We start from the raw sequence: 25,365 nt of genomic DNA, 5'->3' as shown, positions 1-25,365 counted from the left end.
AGTTTGTTTATTTTGTATTTACTGGCATAAGATAACTAGGGTTTGATGTATGGAGGCTTGTCTACTTGCTGCTAATACAACATAATATTTGATCTGAGCAGGGTGAACAACCTTCAGGTCCCGGGAATCTACTCAAGGCTACACAGTTGCTGTAAGTACTCCATTTTCTAAAGCTTATCACATAGTACTAGCATTTTCTTCCGGTGCAAAAGAAAAGGGCTGTTGTTTGTCTTTTGTATAAAATGAACTGAAAACACTTAGATACTTATTAATGTTTCCTAACACGAATACTTCCTGTAAAGTTGATTTTATAAAGATGTGTGATCTTTGTTTCTGAGACTGAAAGTGCTTCTATCTCAAAAAAAGAAGAAGCAAAAAATTAAAAGTGCTCATTCTAGTGGCAGGCACAGCTCCTATCACTTGTGACCATTGCTGCTGGGAGCTTGATGGCATCTTGCCGCACGCCCTTCCCTTTTAATGCACCTCCTTAGAGATCTACACCACCTTGTATACTATTCAGAGAAATGTATAACACTTATGTACCCAAATTGTATTTGTTTTCTGTGTACCCAAATATGTACCACCTTGTATACACCACCTTGTATAGAGGTACCCAAATATTTACCCAATTTTTTTGATGGTTTTTGTTTTCTGTGTTACTGACAAAAATGCATTTTCTGAATTTTTGCTGTCAAAAACTGTATGTGCAATCTCCAGAACAATTATGCTTATGCTGAGAACTTCATGTATGTGAAAACTGCCATAGGTGTTGTGTTGTGTGATTCTTCATGCTTATGTGAAAACTGTATGTGCAATCTCCAAATGTGAAAAACTGTATGTGCTGTCATAGGTGTTGTGCTGTCAAAAACTGTATGTGCAATCTCCAGAACAATTATGCTTATGTGAAAACTGTATGTGCAATCTCCAAATGTATCATCATAATGTAGGTGCTGTGTTGTGTGATTCTTCATGCTGAGAACTTCAGCTTTTTCAACTTGCTGTTGTATCATCATAATCTAGGACTTGTGATGCTGCTGCTGTACCCCGAGAGGCCCTTGAGTTTGCCGGAATGTCTATTAACTTCCGTTCCGGCAAATTCGGGTACTCCATATGTCCTATTTTCAGCAAAGGTCATGCTGAAATTTTCCGTGAATTTTAGCATGACTTTGCTAAAAATAGGAGATATGGGGTACTTGCGACTAATGCATGGGCCGAGGTATCTTAGTACTTAATTAAGTAGGATCAACTGCCCCTTTATTCTTGCTGCATTAAACCATAGGTGGCAATAGAGCCAAGTGATTAGGCCCAACTTAGAATTCTCCTTCCCAACTTAGCTTTTAGGGTGCCTCGGTGTCGATGAGAACCTAAATGATGTACGCTTAGGCTTTTAGGGTGCCTCGGCGTCGACAAACCCTAAATGATAAAATCTTAGCTTTTAGGATGCCTCGGTGTCGACAAACCCTAAATGATGAGACCATGATCTTGTTCCTTGACAATAACCAACTTTTTGACCAAACTTTTTTCCTATTTAGAGCGAAACATGGCCCACAACAATGAGGCCGGCGGTTCGGGCGGCAAGCAATTCTGGGAGCTATCCCAGGAGATGGAGGAAGAACCTCACCGCTATGAGGACGCCGCCGCGGAAGACACCGATCCTGACTACACAACCCCTAGTGGCGTCGGGGATGACACCACTGATGGTGCCGCCGAGGATGCCACCACTGATGATGGCGGCGCACGCACAGATGGCAGCCAACCGAAGAGGCAACGGAAGGACCGGCGCCCGAACGTGCTCGGCACTGTCAAGGAGGAATTTACTGAAGTGAACTCCGACGGGCATCCAACGGCGCCCAAACATGTAGTCAAGGGGTACTCGGTTCAGCTCGGGTGCATTCTCCGGAGCACCGTCTCGATCAACACCGAGAACCTAAGGCATAAGGACCGAGGGAATTTGCGCAGACTCCTCTTCCCAAAGCTGCACGAATGATACAAGTTCCCCGCTGAGTTTGCAAACACACGCCTCTCAGGGAATAAAGTGAACAGTGCCGCCCTCACGAGGATGAGCACGACCCTGTCTACATGGAGAAGCACGGTGAAGGCAATGATTGAAAAAGGTGATAGTTATGAGAAGATCAAGGCGAAATATCCTTTGATGAGCGAAGATGACTACAAGGAGTTCAAGATCATGTGCGAGAGCAGCGCAACCTCCGAATCAAGTCAGTGGGGGAAAGAAATGCGGGAGTTGAACTTAGGGGTCCACCAACTCGGTCCCGGCGGTTACAGAGTGGCGGAGCCTATATGGGACAAGGAGGACGCGGAGCGTGCCGAGCAAGGCCTACCGCCCCGCTTCGAGAAATTACGTGACAAGCAGACCAGGAACTTTTCAGGGCCCGGTACAAGGAGGACCCGGTAACAAAGGAGCTTACCACGGATCCGAAGACCAGGGCGCTTGAGCTTGTTCTGGTAAGGAATACACCCCCGCGTAATTAGCTCCATATGGTTGCATTCTAATTAATGAAGCCAAATTTCTAAATGGTTCACATTCCTTCCGCAGGAGGCTGAAAGCAGTAGCGCGGGGTCGTCTCAGAGCTCCCCTTTTGACACCCCTTTAAATAGGGCGTTGAACGTAATGAAAAACAAGGATAAGCTCAGTAAGCCGTCGTCAGCTGGTCGTGTGGCCGGCAAAGGCTTGTCCACAAAATGGTCGTCATACTATACCGCTGGTGGGCGAAAGGAGAAAAAGACCAGCACGGAAAGCCAGTCGCGCGAGGTTCAAGAACTCAAGGCACAAGTGGCGCGGATTCTGGAGATTGTCCAAGAGCAAGTGCAACAACAACTGGGAACGACGCTCACCGCCATTGTGCCTACCTTGATTCAGGGGCTGACGACGTGGATTGCGGGCGGCCAACAGGTGCCTCCCCCGGTTCCCAGCTTCACGGCCAGCAACTCGCACAACGCGCAGGCGGCGCCATTGGTGTCTCCGGCAGAGGCGGTATTCGTGTCTCCGGCGCCGGCACGGGCATTGGACCTTAATGCACCCGGGTGTATGCCGGCCGGCACCTCGCCAGCAAGCGGCCCCTCCGTCAGTTGCACGTGCACGCCCGCCATTGGCGGTGCCTCGACATTAGCCGAGCTCGACGGCATCACGGTAACTAAGCCTCTCAGCCGATAACTTCATCTCCTTGCCTTTGACTGGGCATCCCTGACGCCCTACATGTTTTCGCAGGGCGCCACCGATGTTCCTTGCACTCTCCTGCACTTCGTGGGCGGCGAGTTGGTCGATGTCGCTAAGGGCAGAATTGTTCAACCGGGCAACCGCGTGTTCCACGGTAATCCGATGCCACCCACCTTGTATAGGGTTGAACTGGTTCGGGTGCTGCCAGGCTGCGACGAGTTGTTACCTCCGATTCGACCCGCTGGGGCCGACGAAGATGATGTGATGACCCTCAGCGCCTAGGTAAGCTGGCCTCTGCTTTGGCCGAAGAGCCAGATTCGTTTGGGGGCGGGGGACACCACCCCACAGACAAGACCGCCAGTCGTGCCAGCGCCAAGCCATGGCAAGAACGCCGCAACGCTACCGGACATGCCGGACATCCCTATGGCATAGGATCCGGACATGCATATGGCACAGGATCCGGACGACGACGACAACGACGGCGGTACATTTTCCAACGTCGATAAGTACTTTGCCGAACATGGGTACGGTGACGAGTTCTGCGGGCCTCCTTCTCAAGAACCCAACCCTGAAAAAGACGACTGCGATCTAGCTGGTACGGCGGAGAAACCCAATTGCAACAGGCGTCGTCTGGCGTTCAGTTCTCAGGAGACGCCTCCAGCTGCCGCCTTCACCGAGCCTCAGATAGCTGAGGTGCCAAATATTATCAGCCCCAACACGCTCAAGAAGGCGGTCTGTGAGCAGAACTTGATCCCATTACAGCAGATCAGGAAGAGGGGATGGAAACGAAAGACTAACAAGGGCGCCAGTGCGAGCCAGCCGGCACCGAGTACGATCCGTGCTCAGGACGGGCCACCTTCACCTAAGGATATCTCGAGGAGGGTGCATGTGGCGGGTAGGCCGATGCTACCGACAAAAATGCTCAATGCTGCAACCGGTGCTATGCGGAGTCTCCATGACAGTGTTCTTTCTTTGGAGAAGCGGCGTCTCAGAGAGAATGATGTGGCATACCCGGTTTTCGTGGCCAAGGTGCCAGAGGGCAAGGGCTTTGTGGTGCCATCGGGGGTACGATCGTCCTGCGGTTTGATGACATCTTTGCTATGCTTAACCTTCATCCGCTGCACTACACCTTCGTTCGGCTGTTCTCGCTGAGTATGGAGATGCGGATCATTAGAGACAAGACCCCGGACATTGTGATAGTCGACCCCTTCTACATGCGTGCCAAGATCTTGGGCAGTGCTGGGGACCGGCAAGTCGCGAGTTCACTCCTCGAAGGCGTCATTCTGGCAAACCCAGATAAGGATAACTTCCTCGTGCCTTACTTTCCCGAGTAAGTCATCTCCTAACCGCCCCGTAACATATGATTTCTTAGATTTCGATCGTTCTTTTTTTTCTAACATTCTGTGTTCTGTGCAGTGACACACATTGCACACTCATCCTCTTAAGCCCGAAATATTCCATGGCCACGTATTTCGACCCTGACCGTGACTCCAAGATAGACTACACAAATATCAAGAAAGTTCTTGATGATGCTCTCCCTGGCTATGCCGCATCTGGAGGCACCTTTAAGAGGCCATCTCGTAGGTACGGCAGGCACGTGTTCACCCACAATACGACGTTCCCCTGCGTCAAGCAGCCGCCTGGCGGTCAGAAGGATGCCTACTACGCCCTCCATCACATGCGGGCGATCGTACGGGACCATAATCACCTTCTGCTACCAAATAATCTCAAAGATTGGGCTGCAAGCTTGGCGGCAATCCAGGACGCGGACATCCGACAAGAATTCTTTCGCATCCAGTCGGAGTTTGCAGAAATCATCCATCAAGATGTCCTTCGTACCTCGGGGCAGTTCTACCTCAAATTTCAACTGTCCAACAGCGAGATAGACACAACGCTACAAATGCAGGCTGACAACGCCTGCGACTTCATGACCATCATGACAGACGGCGGCTTCATCCATGCTCCGGTCCCATGAGTCGAGTCGAAAGTAGTGATGCTATGTGTAGTTCTGAAACATTGATTATCTCTTGTTGTAATTAAACTTTAATGAACTTGTATGTCTCTTTGGTTTGGACAGTCGTTCAACTTAGATGTAATCGATGCTATTTATTAGTAGGACCATGAATCATGCTATTAATGTCTTGCTTTTCTCTTCCGATCCTTTTGTTGCATACTTATATATTGCTTATGTATTGTCTGTTGTTTGGCTAGTGCATAGAGATGCCGTCGTCTGTCGTGTACAAGGGTAAGGTTCCCGGAGTCTACGACGACTGGGACGAGTGTCGGAGACAGGTTCACCGTTTCAGCGGTAACAGTTACAAAGGGTACACCACTAGGGCGGAGGCGGAATCTAGATACGCGCGCTGTCTAGCGGGAGAGAGGAGGGAGCGTTGGAGGAACCGGATGAAGACCAATTTCATCGCGATGATGCTCATCGTGATGACCGCAGCTCTCTTCTATGTGATGGTAGTTTAGATGATCGATATCAACTTGTAATGTGAAGACAAACTCGCTACTCGCGGTCTCGAGACTTGTAATGTTCTATCTTTGTTCGGTCTTTTGAATTCGGAGACTAATATGATGAATTGTATTCGGAGACTAATCTTATATTGTATTCGATGAATCTGCTGTTGCTGTGTGGTGCTGCTTATATTCTATCCAATAATATATTTTGTAATCTGTGCAAAAATCAGAAAAGAAAAAAATAATCCCTAATATACATACTAATGGCGCATCACAGCGCAGTGCGCCATTAGTATGCCAAAGGATACTAATGGCGCATCACCACGCAGTGCGCCATTAGTATGCCAAAGGATACTAATGGTGCATCACCACGCGGTGCACCATTAGTATGGCTAGGCACATGGGTAAATATGCCCCCATGGGAGGCTTACTAATGGCGCACCGTGGCCTATACTAATGGCGCACTGCCTGGTGCGCCATTAGGATACCATATACTAATGGCGCACTAGTGGTGCGCCATTAGTAAAAAATACTAGTGGCGTGGTGCTAGTGGCGCACCAGTAGTGCGCCATTAGTAGGCAAAACTGGTGCGCCACTAGTAAGCCTTTTTCTAGTAGTGTTGTGTCCAGTGTGCCGTCATGGCCAGCCCTTTATCTGCTCCTTTGTCTCCCGAGTTTGAAGTTCTTCACTTCAAACAAAGACAAGGAGAAAACTTAAACGATGCTTGGTTTATGATGATGGAATCTTATCGTAATTGCACACTAGAGGTGAATTTTAGAATTTTGCTTCGCAATTTTTATGTTGGACTAAATATGTCCCATAGACAAATCTTGGATTGCGTTGCCAAAGGAAATTTTTATCGAAATTGATCCCAGTATTGCGCATGAAATTATAGAGGGAATAGTGGGAACACTACCTCAACAAAAGGGGCCACATAATACCCAGGAAGAAACACAAGTTCTTGAGAAAATTTGCGAAGTAACGAAAATTTTACAAAATTCTCTTGAACCTCTTAAGAGTGTTAGCGGGAATCTTCACCGCATGAATATGTTGATCACTCTTTGTAATAAGCGGTTGGATTGTTTAGATCTAAAAACTTCCGAATATGAAGGGAAATGTCAAGAACCTCTCGGATTCGAGCATGACTCCGCTAAAAAATTAAAAACCAAAGATGATAATACCTAGATCTATCCTTGCTTTTATGCCTAGCTAGGGGCGTTAAACGATAGCGCTTGTTGGGAGGCAACCCTATTTTATTTTTGTTTCTTGCTTTTTAGTTCTGTTTAATAATAAATATTTGATCTATCCTCTGGTTAGATGTGGTTTTATGTTTTAAATTAGTGTTTGTGCCAAGTAAAACCTATAGGATCTTCTTGGATGATAGTTATTTGATCTTGCTGAAAAAGTCAGAAACTTTCTGCTCACGAAAACAATTGTTAAAAATCACCAGAATGTGATAAAATACTGTTTCCAATTGCAGTAGATAAATAAACAAATTATCTAGGTCTTCCTATTTTGGTAGATTTTTCTGACTTGTAGAAGTTTGCGTTAGATACAGATTACTACAGACTGTTCTGTTTTTGACAGATTCTGTTTTTCGCGTGTTGTTTGCTTATTTTGATGAATCTATGGCTAGTATCAGAGGTTATGAATCATAGAGAATTTGGAATACAGTAGGTTTAACACCAATATAAATAAAGAATGAGTTCATTACAGTAACTTAAGGTGGTGGTTTGTTTTATTTCGCTAACGGAGCTCATGAGATTTTCTGTTGAGTTTTGTGTTGTGAAGTTTTCAAGTTTTTGGGTAAAGATTTGATGGATTATGGAACAAGGAGTGGCAAGAGCCTAACCTTGGGGATGTCCAAGGCACCCCAAGGTAAAATCCAAGGACAACCAAAAGCCTAAGCTTGGGGATGCCCCGGAAGGCATCCCCTCTTTTGTCTTCGTCCATCGGTAACTTTACTTGATGCTATATTTTTATTCACCACATGATATGTGTTTTGCTTGGAGCGTCTTGTATGATTTGAGTCTTTGCTTTTTACTTCACTACAATCATCCTTTCTGTACACACCTTTTGGGAGAGACACACATAAGTCGGAATTTATTAGAATACTCTATGTGCTTCACTTATATCCTTTGAGCTAAATAATTTTGCTCTAGTGCTTCACTTATATCTTTCAGAGCACGGTGGTGGTTTTATTTTATAGAAATTGTTGATATCGCTTGCTTCATTTATATTATTTTGAGAGTCTTTTAGAACAGCATGGTAATTTTCTTTGGCTATAACATTAGTCCTAATATGATAGGCATCCAAGATGGATATAATAAAAACTTTCAGATAAGTGCATTGGATACTAAGAGAAGTTTCATACTTATGATTGTTTTGAGATATGGAGATAGTGATATTAAAGTTGTGCTAGTTGAGTAGTTGTAAATTTCAGAAATACTTGTGTTGAGGTTTGCAAGTCCCGTAGCATGCACGTATGGTAAACGTTGTGTAACAAATTTGAAACATGAGGTGTTCTTTGATTGTCTTCCTTATGAGTGGCGGTCGGGGACGAGCGATGGTCTTTTCCTACCAATCTATCCCCCTAGGAGCATGCGCGTAGTGCTTGGTTTTTGATGAATTGTAGATTTTTGCAATAAGTATGTGAGTTCTTTATGACTAATGTTGAGTCCATGGATTATACGCACTCTCACCTTTCCATCATTGCTAGCCTCTTCGGTACCGTGCATTGCCCTTTCTCACCTTGAGAGTTGGTGCAAGCTTCGCCGGCGCATCCAAACCCCATAATATGATACGCTCTATCACACATAAACCTCCTTATATCTTCCTCAAAACAGCCACCATACCTACCTATTATGGCATTTCCATAGCCATTCCGAGATATATTGCCATGCAACTTTCCACCGTTCCGTTTATTATGACGCGCTTCGTCATTGTCATATTGCCTTGCATGATCATGTAGTTGACATCATATTTGTGGCAAAGCCACCATGCATATTATTTCATACATGTCACTCTTGATTCATTGCTCATCCCGGTACACCGCCGGCGGCATTCATATAGAGTCATATTTTGTTCTAGTATCGAGTTGTAATCATTGAGTTGTAAATGAATAGAAGTGTGATGATCATCATTAATAGAGCATTGTCCCAAATAAAAAAAGGGAGAAAGGCCAAAAAAAGAAGGCCCAAAAAAAAGAAATAAAAAGGGACAATGCTACTATCCTTTTTTTCCACACTTGTGCTTCAAAGTAGCACCATGATCTTTATGATAGAGAGTCTCTTGTTTTGTCATTTTCATATACTAGTGGGAATTTTTCATTATAGAACTTGGCTTGTATATTCCAACAATGGGGTTCCTCAAATGCCCTAGGTCTTCGTGCGCAAGCAAGTTGGATGCACACCCACTTAATTTCTTTTGTTGAGCTTTCATACATTTATAGCTCTAGTGCATCCGTTGCATGGCAATCCCTACTCCTTGCATTGACATCAATTGATGGGCATCTCCCTAGCCCATTGATTAGCCTCGTCAATGTGAGACTTTCTCCTTTTTTGGCTTCTCCACATAACCCCCATCATTATATTCTATTCCACCCATAGTGCTATATCCATGGCTCATGCTCATGTATTGCGTGAAAGTTGAAAAAAGTTTCAGATTACTAAAGTATGAAACAATTGCTTGGCTTGTCATCGGAGTTGTGCATGATGAGAGCATTCTTGTGTGACGAAAATGGAGAATGACCAAACTATATGATTTTGTAGGGATGAACTTTCTTTGGCCATGATATTTTGAGAAGACATGATTGCTTCGTTATTATGCTTGAAGTATTATTATTTTTATGTCAATATTAAACTTTTATCTTGAATCTTTCAGATCTGAACATTCATGCCACAAAAAAAGAAAATTACATTGAAGAATATGCTAGGTAGCATTCCACATCAAAAATTCTGTTTTTATCATTTACCTACTCGAGGACGAGCAGGAATTAAGCTTGGGGATGCTTGATACGTCTCCAACGCATCTATAATTTTTGATTGTTCCATGCTATTATATTATCTGTTTTGGATGTTTAATGGGATTTATTATACACTTTTATATTATTTTTGGGACTAACCTACTAACCCAAGGCCTAGTGCAAATTCCTGTTTTTTTCCTATTACAGTGTTTCGCCGAAAAGGAATATCAAACGGAATCCAAACGGAATGAAACCTTCGGGAGCTTGATTTTTGGAACAAACATGATCCAGAGGACTTGGAGTGGACATCAAGAAAGAAGCGAGGAGGCCACGAGGCAAGGAGGCGCGCCTGCCCCCCTTGGCACGCCCCACCCTCGTGGGCCCCTCGCAGCTCCACCGACCTACTTCTTCCTCCTATATATACCCATGTACCCCGAAAACATCCAGGAGCACCACGAAACCCTATTTCCACCGCCGCAACCTTCTGTACCCGTGAGATCCCATCTTGGGGCCTTTTCCGGTGCTCCGCCGGAGGGGGAATCGATCATGGAGGGCTTCTACATCAACACCATAGTCTCTCCGATGATGTGTGAGTAGTTTACCTCAGACCTTCGGGTCCATAGTTATTAGCTAGATGTCTTCTTCTCTCTCTTTTGATCTCAATACAAAGTTCTCCTCGATCTTCTTGGAGATCTATTCGATGTAACTCTTTTTGCGGTGTGTTTGTCGAGATCCGATGAATTGTGGGTTTATGATCAAGATTATCTATGAACAATATTTGAATCTCCTCTGAATTCTTTTATGTATGATTTTTTATCTGTGCAAGTCTCTTTGAATTATCAGTTTGGTTTGGCCTACTAGCTTGATCTTTCTTGCAATGGGAGAAGTGCTTAGCTTTGGGCATTCATGCGGTGCTCGATCCCAGTGACAGAAGGGCAAACGTCACCTATTGTATTGTTGCCATCGAGGATAAAAAGATGGGGTTTCTATCATATTGCTTGAGTTTATCCCTCTACATCATGTCATCTTGCCTAATGTGTTACTCTGTTCTTATGAACTTAATACTCTAGATGCATGACGGATAGCGGTCGATGTGTGGAGTAATAGTAGTAGATGCAGAATCGTTTCGGTCTACTTGTCGCGGACGTGATGCCTATATACATGATCATGCCTAGATATTCTCATAACTATGCACAGATATTCTCATAACTATGCACTTTTCTATCAATTGCTCGACAGTAATTTGTTCACCCACCGTAATACTTATGCTATCTTGAGAGAAGCCACTAGTGAAACCTATGGCCCTCGGGTCTATTCTCCGTCATATTAATCTCCCGCAAACTAGCTATTTCTGTCGCCGTTTATTTTGCAATCTTTACTTTCAATCTTTATCATAAAAATACCAAAAATATTATCTTATCATCTCTATCAGATCTCACTTTTGCAAGTGGCCGTGAAGGGATTGACAACCCCTTTATCGCGTTGGTTAAAAGGTTCTTATTTGTTTGTGTAGGTACGAGGGACTTGCGTGTGGCCTCCTACTGGTTTATACCTTGGTTCTCAAAAACGGAGGGAAATACTTACGCTACTTTGCTGCATGACCCTTTCCTCTTCAAGGGAAAACCAACGCATGCTCAAGAGGTAGCAGTGATCAATCCGCTCTTCCTCCTTTTGTTCTTTGCTCTCCTCCTCATCTTTTTCATCCAACGAGCTCACAATTTCATCAATTTCTTCTTCCATAGACTCCTGCAAAATATTAGTCTCTTCTTGGACAGCGGAGGAGTCCTCAATATATGGTTTAACATAAGCATTAGAAGCATAATTTTCATAGGAACATTTAAGTATGGAAAAAATTTCAGATTTGTAAAGAGTAGCATCATACTTTTCAATCAAATAAGCAATTTAAAAAGCACCCTTAAAAGCAGCAAATTCTTCAATTTGTTAAACATCATAGTAATTATAAACACCCTTGGCATAAGAAGATAAGATTCCATTATCACTAAACTAACATTGGTAGGGAAGGTGTTTCTTAGGGTCTTCAGAACAATAGGTAAAATCATATAATTCACATAAATTCCAAGGATAGCATTGCATAGTATTAATTTGATGCCATAAAAAGTTTCCCTTTTTGAGATAAGCGGTGTCGCACATAATAAGCATGCTCATTTAATGATTTTCCCTCAACTAAGCTAGTTGGGTTTTCAGCACAAGCACAAATGGATCGAAGATGATCCAAGTAGAAAGCTTCAGCAGTATGCACTACAAGAAAAGAAACATCTGTGACATTATGGGCCGAACGAAAAAAAATCTGTCATGCTTATGACACTTCTATGGCGATAATTGTGACAAAAGCATGTATCATCATAGATGTGGTGGGCTCCTACTTCTATGACAAAAAATCATGACAGAAAATGGGCTTTTCATCATGGGCGGGCCGGGGACGCACCTGCATGACATTCTTTGGGCCGTCCATGACAGAAAAAATTGTGGTAGCAGCGAGGGCGAGGAAAATTTCGGGGAGTTCCCGGTTACAGTGGGTGGTCGAGGCCGAGTGATGCACGGAGGTTTGCGCGTTTCTCTTGTACACGTATGCGCGTGTGTGCAAGCCGTTGGGCTCTAACTGAACCCGAGCGAGGCGTTCGCTTACTGAACCCGAGCGATTGCACTAGCTTGCTGAACCCGAGTGATCGATCCCTTGGCTGTTAACTGAACCCGAGCGATTCCTTCGCTACTGCTACTAACTAAAGCCGATCGAACCAACTGCCTCTTGATGAACAGTGACCATTGTTGGGGGTTGGATGAACAGTTCTGAGTGGGGGTTGGATGAACAGGACCCGTGGTAGTAGAGGCCGTTGCCGCTGGATGAACAGGACCCCAGTCGTGGAGGACGCTACACACACGAGCCGGTTAGGGGTGAAACAACAAGACCCCGTGGAGGGCTAGTTGAACAGTAGCTGGTGGAGGCTGGATGAACAGGACCCCGTGGAGGGCTAGTTGAACATTAGCCGGTGGAGGCTGGATGAACAGTAGCCCATGGGTGAACAGTAGCTGGTGGAGGCAGGAGGAATGTTGCGGTGGATGTACCGTAGTAGGTGGAGGATGGAGAAAGTCGACGGTGGCTGAACAATAGCCCATGGAGGCTGGAGGAAGTTGACGGTGGATGAACAGTAGCCCGTGGAGTCCCGTTTTGCGGTATGCCACACCCTTCCCGATGATCAGGACCCCGATTCGACCGTAGGTGCTCCAACACAAGTCTGTTCTCCGTTTTGCAGTATGCCACACCCCTCCCGATGAACATGATCCCTTTTCGACCGTAGGCAGTCGAACAGAAGGCTGTTTCCTCTGTTCTGCGGTATGCCATGCCCTGTTTCGGCTATTCCGTCCAAGCAGGTTGGCTCCTGATGAACATGACGCAGTTTCTCCATTCCGACCCGACCGGTTGGCTACAGATGAACATCACGTCGTTGTTGTCGCCTGTTGCCTCTCCATGTACACGAGCCCTCGCCGTATGTATGCACGAGTACACGTTCGAGACCCCCGCCCTACGTACGTACGTGACCGTATTTTTTGCCCCATGATCGTACGTATGTGTACACGGTTTAGATGGGACTGCCTGGACTGCTATGTCGGGGGCTTTACTATGACACGTGCCACTGCTTGCTCCGTGAAGGTTCATCGTTGCTGAGAGACCGTTCAGTATGTATGTAAACATTCGCGACCAGACAGACAACACTACATATGCTTTGACCGGGTGGGTCCCAGCTGTCAGGGAGGATAAGGAGGTACTTCCTTGCGTGCGAAGATATGGCTGGTGGGTCATAGCTGTCTGCACCATGTACATTCTTCTTCCGATGGCTATCATTCGTTGACCATGCTGACCACACCGCGCCGAGAGCACCAAGGCGGTGGACGATGGCGAGGCTTAGGAAGGGAACATCGCAGAGCTGGGGAAGACGCGGCAGTGGATGCCCACGTGGTGGGGAGTACAAGGATTGACTGCTTCGGCCGCGGTGTGAGGCTGTCGTCGCCGGAGAATAACAGGAGGTGTGGGTGAGTAGAGAGATGGCATGGCTAGCGGTGCCAGCGCAGCAGGCCATGGAAGGCAGGAGCAGGCAGTCCCGCCGGTGCTGGTTTCGGCTGCTGGAGCAAGAAGATTAGAGATTGAAGAAGCACCGCAGCCGTTGGATGTTAATCCAATGGTCACTGCTACTAGAATCGTTTGTTGACTAGGTTAACAACATAACAAAGCCCCGCGTACATGTCAACTTAGTAGGCCCACAAGTCATCCTCTGAATCAGCTGGGTCCGAGTTAGCAAGGGTGGAATCATTTTCCTTGCTCGTAATAAGGAGGCACTTCCTTCCGTGCGAAGATGTAGCTCGTGGGTCCCAGCTATCAAGGGGGGGACTTTTTTCGCGTAATAAGAAGGAACATCCTTGCGTGCGAAGATTGCAGTTGGTGGGTCCAACCTGTCAGGGGAGGAATCATTTATTCCCGCATAATAAGGATGCACTAGCTTGCGTGCAAAGATGTTGCTGGTGGTTCCCCGCTGTCAGACTCTCGACATACTCCATGTTGGCACTCGTTGTTGACCACACATCATCGAGCGTACCACAGCGGTGGACGACAACAAGGCCTAAGATGTGAACGATCTAGAGTCGTCGAACAAGGGGCATTGGAGTCCCTCGCGGAGGGGAGTACGAGGGACTGGTTCGGCTGCGGGATGAGGCTGCCATCGCCGGAGAATAACAAAAGGTGTGGGTGAGTACAGGTATGACCTGGCCACCGTTGGGAGTAGGGTGGGGCGGCGAGGCCTGCACGGAAGCATAGCCGGCCACGAGAGGCAGATGCAGGCGCTCCAGCCAGCGATGGTTTTGGCGGTTGGAGCAAGAACAACTAGATCAGAGATTGAAGAAGCAGGATCGCCGTTGGATGTCAATCCAACGAATATAGATGTCAGAATAATTTGTTGACCTTCTGTTTTAGATCATTAAATCATTTTGTTCACTAAATGGACAACACCTTGCGCAGGCTTAGTCCTAGTGGGCAACAAAGTTAGTTTCGAAAGCTGTCGCGGAATGCAGCCCATTTATTTATGTTTTACAGCCCACTTCATATTGTTGGCCAATACATCTATTTGCTAGGCTTTGACTAAAAAAAATCTATTTCCTGGGCTAGGTAAAAATAATAATAGACGATTTACTATTTAAGATAATTTACAATGCATTTGATTATTTATCCGAATACACCTATTTACTAGGCTGGGTGAAAAAATAATATTGCGTACATGCAGCCCATTTATTATTTCTGATAATTTACAACCCATTTGATTTTACTAGAAATGGACCCTTTTTCTGGGATGGGTGAAAAAACAATGATGGTCTGGACTGAGCATTTCGTATAAAAAATAATACTGAGATAGGAATATTATTAAAAAACCTTAAGTCGGGCTTGGTATTCTTATTATATAAAAAATGAACTGAGTTGTGGATTTTATTAAAAAAACATAGGCTAGGAAATGCTTATTTTAGGATCTTGTGTACAATTGTTGGCCCAGTTGCATTGCTGATGTTTAACGAAAAAGGCCTGGGTAGTAGTACAGTACAACTTTACATAGCTACTCAGCCCACATTCAACGATGCCTGAAAAGGCCCAAACAAGGGCTATGTACAACTTTTTCAAGTCATTGAGCTCAATTTATAACTTAAAGAAAAAAGTTAGAGTATAGTGAAACCTAATTAAAAGCTGTCACGAGCGAAGAAATAATTCAACGGGTCCCACTTGTGTGTGTGTGTGTGCGCGCACGTGCACGCGCATGTGTGCGTGTGTGTATGTCTATGTGAGAGAGAGAGAGACCATCGGTCGATTCTTGTGAATACATCTTTCAGCCATATGCATTGCTGATGCTTAGTAAAAACTTATATAGTTGACACAATCATATACAACATCATAGCACATTGAAATTGCATACAAAAATTTCACGCAGGCGGGACAATCAGGGTGGAAGCAGAGGATTGCTACGGGTAGGGCTATGTTGAAACCAACAAACTCGTACATGACCGTTCATCATCTTTATCAATGACGGGGAAATATCTTGAGCGCTGTGCAAAGAAAAGAGACAGACAACACAATAAGTTCTGCTAGCACATTAAGTTGACGTGCACACCTTTCTAAAAAAAGTTGAGGTACAAAAATATAACAGGTCACAATCGAATGTACTGGCACATCAGTGCTTCACACGGATAGCTCGGATTTAACTAGTATTTGAGAAGATTCAGTTGCTCAAATTATAGCACATCCAGGCAGCCAGCCCTGCCTCTTCTCCCAAAGAAGCATTGGCCTACGCCGCGCGGTGGAGTAGGCCCTGTGCCATCCATCATTTCGAGCGACACAGGGGAAGTCTGACATTGACTCCTATAATGGACGTCGTCAATGGACCCTAGCACCAGCGGCGGCTGTAGGACTTCGATTGATGGATTGACCACTTCTTTGACATGCACGCACACTCGATACAGGTACATCCCTAACGTGGTATGTTGCGGCCTTGGTGGCGACAAATAGTACAACCCTGGTTCCTGCACTGGTATCTCAACATCAATCACCTTCGGTATGGTGGAAGGTTACTTCATCCATGCCATAACCGTCAGAGCCCAGCTGTTTGGAGGAACAAGCATACTTACGAGCTAACCTCCTAGGTTGTTGATAAGCTCATTCATCGACTCGTTGTTCCAAGCACGTCGAGGCATGCCGTGGAAGGTAAGATTTGTTAAAAACTCAAGCTCAGAAAGCACCGAGCCCCATCCTGGGTGCCACCGGTCAGAGCTCATCAGTGTGCCATCATAGAACAAACGCCGGGAAGATTCGAACACACGACTGCAGTCGAAAGTTGTGCAGAACCTGACTAAAATACTCAGCCGGTGGCGGACAGACTTCGACGAGCAAGTCACTTATTTGGATTTCGCGCACAATGCCAAGAGCTTTGGCATGGTCCTCCGGCAAGACGGGAGGCCCGTTGTCGTTGATGGTTACCATTAGCACTTCACCGACGAACTGGTCGTCTAGCGCCGCCATGCCACTATTGAGCGACAACACACAACGCCCAAAGGCAGGACGGACCTCGGGATCTCCGGCTCGGAGATCCGCGTTGACCGGTGACATGATAGTGAGCTTGAGTACAGGGAGTATAGGAGGGGGATTTGGGGGAACTAGACACTGGAGTATGAATCGAGATTCCAGAGGTGGGGGAGGGGCGAGAGATTGGGGATGAAAAGGTAGCATGAATTTGGAACACGCGCCAATATGCTCTCGGCGCGCAAGCGCACGAAAACACCGGTGGGGCCCACATGTTAGCCTAAGAGCCCTTTTCTTTATTGTTTTGAGTGCCCGACCTGAGAGTCATAATTGACCTGTTTGGCATTGCGTTACTACTCGGCCCATATTCAACGACACCTCACATTGGCCCAAACAAGTGTACATCATCGGAAAGACACCGAGCTCAAATTATAACTTGAAAAAAGGATATATACACTGAACACTAGAGAATGGTGATGCCCTCATTTAGCCCACCAGCAGTTCAAGACAATAAACAGTTCGAAGCAACGATATATACAACATTCAAACATTGACTAGTGACCACTACTGACATAAACAACAAGACATGATAGTTCATAAGAAGTCTTGCTACACCACCAAAATGCACCCATCTGCAGCGCTCAGACTCTCGTGATCCAGACGAGAATGGTATTCTAAAGAGAGGCAAGTATTACAGAGTAAGAGTGACATAGACAAGGATGACCAAATTACAAGGAGTCTACATAACAAAAGAGAGAACAACCCATCCAGAACAAGTAGCAAAGACAGCAGGTCATTCGAAGAGGGATGATCCAACATCATCATAATTTGCAGCCCCGCTTGAACCACCAGTGATTCAGAGACACCAGGACTCCACCCTTTCGACGCAACAACCGAATTACCTATCAACCTGAAGGCTTGAACCACATCACTACCTGTCGGAGTTGAGACATTGTAGGATCAGAAGTAGGTCTAGAGGGGGGGTGATTAGACTACTTGACGAAATAAAAATCAAACCTTTTCCCAATTTTAATTGTTGGAAGATTTTAGCAATTAGCACAAGTCAAGCAATCAACCTACACATGCAATTCTAAGAGTGTTGCAATGGAAAGTAAAACATTGCATATGATGGTAAAGGGAAGGGTTTGGAGAAGGCAAACGCAATGTAGACATGGAGATTTTTGGCGTGGTTCCGATAGGTGGTGCTATCGTACATCCACGTTGATGGAGACTTCAACCCACGAAGGGTAACGGTTGCGTCAAGTGTCCACAAAGAAGCAACCTTGTCTATCCCACCATGGCCATCGCCCACGAAAGATTTGCCTCACTTGCGTAGATCTTCACGAAGTAAGCGATCTCCTTGGCCGTACAAACTTCTTGGTTCAACTCCACAATTTTGTCGGAGGCTCCCAAGAGACACCTAACCAATCTAGAAGACACCACTCTCCAAAAGGTAATAGATGGTGTGTTGATGATGAACTCCTTGCTCTTGTGCTTCAAATGATAGTCTCCCCAACACTCAACTCTCTCTCACAGATTTGGATTTGGTGGAAAGATGATTTGAGTGGAAAGCAACTTGGGGAAGGCTAGAGATCAAGATTCTTGTGGTAGGATTGGAATATCTTGGTCTCAACACATGAGTAGGTGGTTCTCTCTCAGAAATGAGTAGTGGAAGTGTAGGCACGTTCTGATGGCTCTCTTACATATGGAGAAGGGGGTGGAGGGGTATATATAGCCTCCACACAAAATCCAACTGTTACATACATTTGACCCAACTCGGTCAGACCGAATAGAAGAACTCAGTGCGACCGATTTAGTTCAAAATGTGAACGTTAGGAATCTTGGTGGGACCGACTGGAACAACTCGATGGGACCGATGTGCTAGGGCTAGGGCAAAACCTCATCTCAGTGAGACCGATTGCTTGAATTCAGTGAGACCAATTTCAGCAAAGAGCAAACAGAGAGTTGGTCAAGCAAACTCGGTGGGACCGATTGCACATTTCGGTGAGACCGAAATAATTGCAACAGGTAACAGAGCTTGCAGGGCCATCTTAGTGAGACCGAGATCTGTATTGGTGTAACCGAATTGCTAGGGTTTCTGGCAGTGGCTATGTCAACTGAACTTGGTGGCGCCGGATGGATCATTTCGGTGGGGCCGAGTTTGACTTTGAGTTTTGGACATATGTGGAAATGAGAAAGTGGTTGAGGGTTTTTGGAGCAATATCACTAAGCACTTTGAGCAAGTAGACCGTTAAGCAACACCTAATCCCCTTTTAATAGTATTGTCTTTCCTATGGACTCAATGTGATCTTGGACTAAAATAGAAATGAAGAGTCTTGAGCTTTTGCCAATCTTTGTCCTTAGCATTTTGAGGGGTCCACATCCCTAGTCCATGCCATGCCATTCATTGAACTTTCCAAAATATTAAACTTGAATGGATATTAGTTCAATGAGCTATATGTTGTTATGAATTACCAAACCCACCCGGGGATTAGTTGCACTTTCAATCTCCCCCTTTTTGGTAATGATGACAACATATAGATCAAAGCTTAGACAATTGATAATATGAATGAAGTACATCGTCACTTTCAGAAGTATGTGATAAGCAAGAGCTCCCCCTAAATTTGTCCATTATTTGAAATTTGCTTTTGAATGCAAATGCACAATGGATTAGGATCATGGGTCACTCTTCCATGTCACATACATCTTGGTGGAGTGCTCAAAATGATAAGAGTTAAATAACATGCACTCATCACCAAGGGTACAAGTGATTGATCATACACAAATAAAACATAGATATAACCATGCAAGCACACATTAAGCATAGTATAATCAAACACATGATCACATAAGTATCTCACGATCATAACTCAAATTGTAGCATAGGAATCAAAGAACCAAACGATCAAAGTAGCAAGAGAAGCAAATGAAGGCAAGACACACACACTCTCTCTCAAAGCCTATGATCTATACACTTTCTCCCCCTTTGGCAACAAGTTACCAAAAAGTTTGAAAACATATAATGCTATATGACACTCTAGGCGCGATCTCCGGAAGCTCCTGAAGGGGCCTTCTAGCTTGTCCCTCCGGTGTTCATAGATGGCGTGGAGAGGAGGGCATCTACAAAAGCTTCGGCTGAAGTCTGTGGAGCTGGAGGGGTTGAAAATGGAGGTACAACCATGGCAGTTGCTGCAGGTGCTGAAGTAGTAGTCCTGGAGTCTCTAACAACTGGCACTGCTGATGATCTTTGTGCCCTTGGCACTCTCTGGAAAGTATCTGTAGTTGGTCTATCCTCACTGTCCTCAACATCCTCTTGGAGCTTCTCCACAATGTTCTGTATCTCTGTGACCTTCACATCTAGGTCATGGAATTTAGTCTCAATGATCCTCTCAAGACTTTCCTGATTTTGAGTCAGGGTGACCAAGCCCTTCTCAATTCTCACTGTAGCCTCAAGAAGATAACTGAGTTGATCTTGCTTGGTCTTGAGTAGCACTATGGAGGCATCTGGTGCACTTTCTGCCTTTGCTGCTTTGGCAACCTTTGCTCTCTCTATCTTCTCCTAGGTTTCAGCACAAGTAGGATGGGAAGCATCCATGACAACCTCGTTGTCCTCAAAGTCTGGCCTCAGGGGTAAATGCTCACTGTCTAGTAGATATGTCCCGGTTCCCATCTTGGAATTGATCAACATTTGAACGTGAGGGGCATATCCACAAGATCTCTTCTGATCTGCAGCTATTCTCTTCATAGTTTCCTCAATCAGGCTCATCACCTTAACTTCTGAGGAACATCAAACATGTGAAGCAAGTTGATGGAGTGACCACAGATCATTCTATGATCTCCTGACTAGGGCAAAAGAGTGTGCCTCAATATAGTGTTGATGGTAGTCAAACCAGAAAGTAGGTAGTATATTGATCCAAGCTTGTGAGTCTCGAAGGCTTTATCAGGAATTGGCTTGTACATGTTAGCCATGGAGTTGTGATCCTTCCTAGGCTTAGCATACACATCAATGTCATTCTCCTCTTCCTCTCGCGCATTGATCAGCTTGGCCCATTCTAAGATAGTAGATTGATATCTCGTTGCTTCAGTCATCCAGACTATCTTTCCATGAGGGTAGAAGTGAGTAGTGGAATAGAATTGCATGATCATCTCATCGTTCCACTTAGTCAACTTCTGACCAACAAACTTGTCAACACCATTCATTCTGAAGCTCGCATGCACACTTGGAAAATAGTCTTCATTGTCATCAATGTATTTCCAGTCAGCCCATTTCATATCACAAACAATGGGCTTCTTGTCCAATAGGACAGTCTCATAGAAATCCTGTTGTTCCTTTGTGTGGAAGCGGTAGTCCATAGCAGTTCTTCTCCTGGTAGCATAGGGATCTGTCTGTCTCCATAGGCTCAGACCAGCATCCTTTCTTAACTTCATGTTCTCTGCCACAGGATGATCATCACTATGATCTGGAATCTTGGGCTTGAGCTTTCTGAGCACTTGTGGCTCTTCTTCTTCTTGAGCTTCAGGCACTAGAGCCTTGTTGTTTTCAGCAGCAGAAATATTCCTTGTTGATCTCTTAGGTGCAGATGGCTTGGGAGCTTGAGCTTGAGCTGAAGGCTTGGGGGCAGACTTGGGCTTAGATGGAGCAGCCCCAGTCCTTATGGCATCCCCCATAAACTGTCGAGTCTTTGCAGGAGGTGCAATAGGCTCTTCTTCCTCCTCTTCTTCATCTTCCCTCATGGAAGGTTTTCCAAGCACCTTAGCAGTAGTAGTTCTTGCCCTCTTCTTCTTCTTGCGAGCAGCCTCATCATCATCAGATTGTTCCAAAGTGAACTGCATAGTTTCTTGAGTTGGCACTTTCCTGGGTTTAGACATTGGAGCTCTCCTAGTTGGAGCTTTCTTGGGCATTCCAGGCTTGGTAGCAGCAGCATAATATTTCTTGAGTACTTTCTTCTTGGATGTCACCTCCTCCTCAATCACAAAATATTCATCCTCATATTCAGATGTTCTTTTCTTCCTATGCCTAGTTGCTGCCTTAGGCAAATTGCTGGGAGTGCTCCTACTCCCCTCATCATAGCTTCTAGAGGGACTAGTGCCCTCACTAAGGTTGAGCTGCTCTTCAGACCTGTTCTGACTATCACTGCCCTCTGACATTGCTGAAACTGACCCTGTGAATAGTTGGGTGTAGATAGATTGGATGAGCATCACAAAGTATATCTTGTTCTGCAAAAATATTGAGTCAAAAACTTAATTTTAGTTTTCTGCAGAAAGCATTTCGGAGCTACCGATTTGACAAACTCAGTGACACCGAAGCACTAACAGAGTCTAAACACAGTTTCGGTCAGACCGAAATGCAGTTTGGTGACTCCGAGATGCTAGGGTTTCATAGAGAAAGTGATTTCGGTCGCACCGATCAGTACACTTCGGTCAGACCGAGTTGTACTTGTGCAATGGCCAGGGACAATCGGTGTGACCGAGGTCCTCAGATCGGTCGGTCCGAGATGGGTTCGGCGGAAACCTAACCCTATGTTTTTGCATCAAATCCATTCTAAGGAGTTTGTTTGGTGGATAGATCAATCTCATATGTGGGAAGAACATAGGCATTAAGATTTGTGCAAGAATCGGAGTAATGGAAAGCACAAAGGGTCAAATCCGTACCCTAACTTGGGGGCGGACTTGCTACAGCGACAACGACGGTGAGGATTCCGTTAACGGTGACGGAGACCAGTGACAGAAGGTCACTGGCAACGACGGCTTCGATCCGGAGACCAGGAGCGGCAGTGTTGGGGCGCGGGCTCATGCGGTTAAAGTGATTTTGAACGGTACGGGTTCGCGGTGTATAAATACCAGGCACTGTTGGTGTGACCGAGTGGAACTACTCGGTGGTACCGAGATGCAAAACTGCTAGCAGTTGCTGCAACTCGGTGTGACCGAATGGTTCTAATCGGTGGCACCGAGATAAAACCTAGATCAACTTAATGACTTCGGTGAGACGGAGTAGGAGTGAGTTGGTCTGATCGAAAGGCATTAAGATGTTTTGGAAGTTAAGCCCTTGACGGATCGGTGGCTTCGAGTGCTCCTCACCCGGAGGGTCCGAATTCGACTTGTTCAAACATTGTGATGTAGCATGAATAGAGTTGGAGACGAGAAAAAGCATAGATAGCTAGAGGGAGTACTTAGGCATTCTTTTCCATCCATTTGGCAAAAAGAAAAACCAAACAATCAAAGCAACAAATGGATGTCCTCGAATGGAGAAAATTATGCAACCAACATGGTGATACGTCTCCAATGTATCTACTTTTTCTCACGCTTTTCCTCTTGTTTTGGACTCTAATTTGCATGATTTGAATGAAACTAACCCCGGAATGACGCTGTTTTCCGCAGACCTACCATGGTGTTGTTTTTGTGCAGAAATAAAGTTCTCGGAATGGAACGAAACTTTGCGAGGATTTTTTATACCAATAATAAGAATTTCTGTAGCCAAGACCCACCAGAGAGGGCCCCCTGGTTGGGCACAACCTACCAGGGCACACCTCCCTCTCCTGGCGCGCCCAGGTGGGTTGTACCCACCTGGTGGCCCTGCTGACGACCCCCCTGATACTATAAATTCACATTATTCTAGAAAAAAATCAGGGAGAAAGAATTGTCACGATCCACGAGACGGAGCCGCCGCCAAGCCCTATTCTTCCTCGGGAGGGCAGATCTAGAGTCCGTTTGGGGCTCCGGAGAGGGGGATCTTCGTTCTTCGTCATCACCAACCAATCTCCATCGCCAATTCCATTATGCTCCCCATCGGGAGTAAGTAATTCCTACGTAGGCTCGCCGGTCAGTGAGGGGTTGGATGAGATTCATCATGTAATCGAGTTAGTTTTGTTAGGCCTAATCCCTAGTATCCACTATGTTCTTAGATTGATGTTGCTATGACTTTGCTTTGCTTAATGCTTGTCACTTTGGGCCTGGGTGCCATGAACTCAAATCTGAACCGTTTATGAATTCATCATTATATCAATGTTTTAGATCCGATCTTTCAAGTTATAGTCACCTACTACGTGTTATGATCCGGCAACCCCGGAGTGACAACAACCGGGCCCACTCCCGGTGATGACCGCAGTTTGAGGAGTACATGTATTCACTATGTGTTAATGCTTTGTTCCGGTTCTCTATTAAAAGGAGGCCTTAATATCCCTTAGTTTCCAATATGGACCCCGCTGCCATGGGAGGGTAGGACAAAAGATGTCATGCAAGTTCTTTTAATAAAGCACACATGTCTATTTATGGAATACATGCCTACATTATATCGATGAACTAGAGCTGGTTGCTACCTCTTGAGCACTGCGTTGGTTTTCCCTTGAAGAGGAAAGTGTGATGCAGCAAAGTAGCGTAAGTATTTCCCTCAGTTTTGGAGAACCAAGGTATCAATCCAGTAGGAGGACACGCACGAGTCCCTCGCACCTACACAAACAAATAAATCCTCACAACCAACGCAATAAAGGGGTTGTCAATCCCTTCACGGTCACATACGAGAGTGAGATCTGATAGATATGATAAGATAATATTTTTGGTATTTTTATGATAAAGATGCAAAGTAAAGAAAGCAAAATAAAGACGGTGCTAGAAATAACTAAGCAATGAAAGATTAATATGATGAAAAATAGACCCGGGGCCATAGGTTTCACTAGTGGCTTCTCTCATGAGCATAAGTATTACGGTGGGTGAACAAATTACTGTTGAGCAATTGATAGAATTGAGCATAGTTATGAGAATATCTAGATATGATCATGTATATAGGCATCACGTCCAAGACAAGTAGACCGACTCCTGCCTACATCTACTACTATTACTCCACACATCGACCGCTATCCAGCATGCATCTAGAGTATTAAGTTCAAAAGAACAGAGTAACACTTTAAGTAAGATGACATGATGTAGAGGGATAAACTCATGCAATATGATATAAACCCCATCTTGTTATCCTCGATGGCAACAATACAATACGTGCCTTGCTGCCCCTACTGTCACTGGGAAAGGACACCGCAAGATTGAACCCAAACCTAAGCACTTCTCCTATTGCAAGAAAGATCAATCTAGTAGGCCAAACCAAACTGATAATTCAAAGAGACTTGCAAAGATAACCAATCATACATAAAAGAATTTAGAGAAGATTCAAATATTGTTCATAGATAAACTTGATCATAAACCCACAATTCATTGGTCTCAACAAACACACCGCAAAAGAAGATTACATTGAATAGATCTCCACCAGAGAGGGGGGCAACATTGTATTGAGATCCAAAAGATAGAAGAAGCCGTCTAGCTAATAACTATGGACCCGAAGGTCTGAGGTAAACTACTCACACATCATCGGAGAGGCTATGGTGTTGATGTAGAAGCCCTCCATGATCGATGCCCCCTCCGGCAGAGCTCTAGAAAAGGCCCCAAGACGGGATCTCACGGGTACAGAAGGTTGTGGCGGTGGAATTAGGTTTTTGGCTCCGTATCTGGTAGTTTGGGTGTACGTAGGTATATATAGGAGGAAGAAGTACGTCGGTGGAGCAACGTGGGGCCCACGAGGGTGGAGGGCGCGCACAGGGGGGTAGGCGCGCCCCCTACCTCGTGCCTTCCTGGTTGATGTCTTGACATAGGGTCCAAGTCCTCTAGATCACGTTCGTTCCGAAAATCACGTTCCCGAAGGTTTCATTC

This window comes from Aegilops tauschii, chromosome 7 (genome assembly GCF_002575655.3).
Source record: "Aegilops tauschii subsp. strangulata cultivar AL8/78 chromosome 7, Aet v6.0, whole genome shotgun sequence".
NCBI lineage: Eukaryota > Viridiplantae > Streptophyta > Magnoliopsida > Poales > Poaceae > Aegilops > Aegilops tauschii.
The sequence above is the reverse complement of the archived record's forward strand: the minus strand, read 5'-3'. Positions refer to the sequence as shown.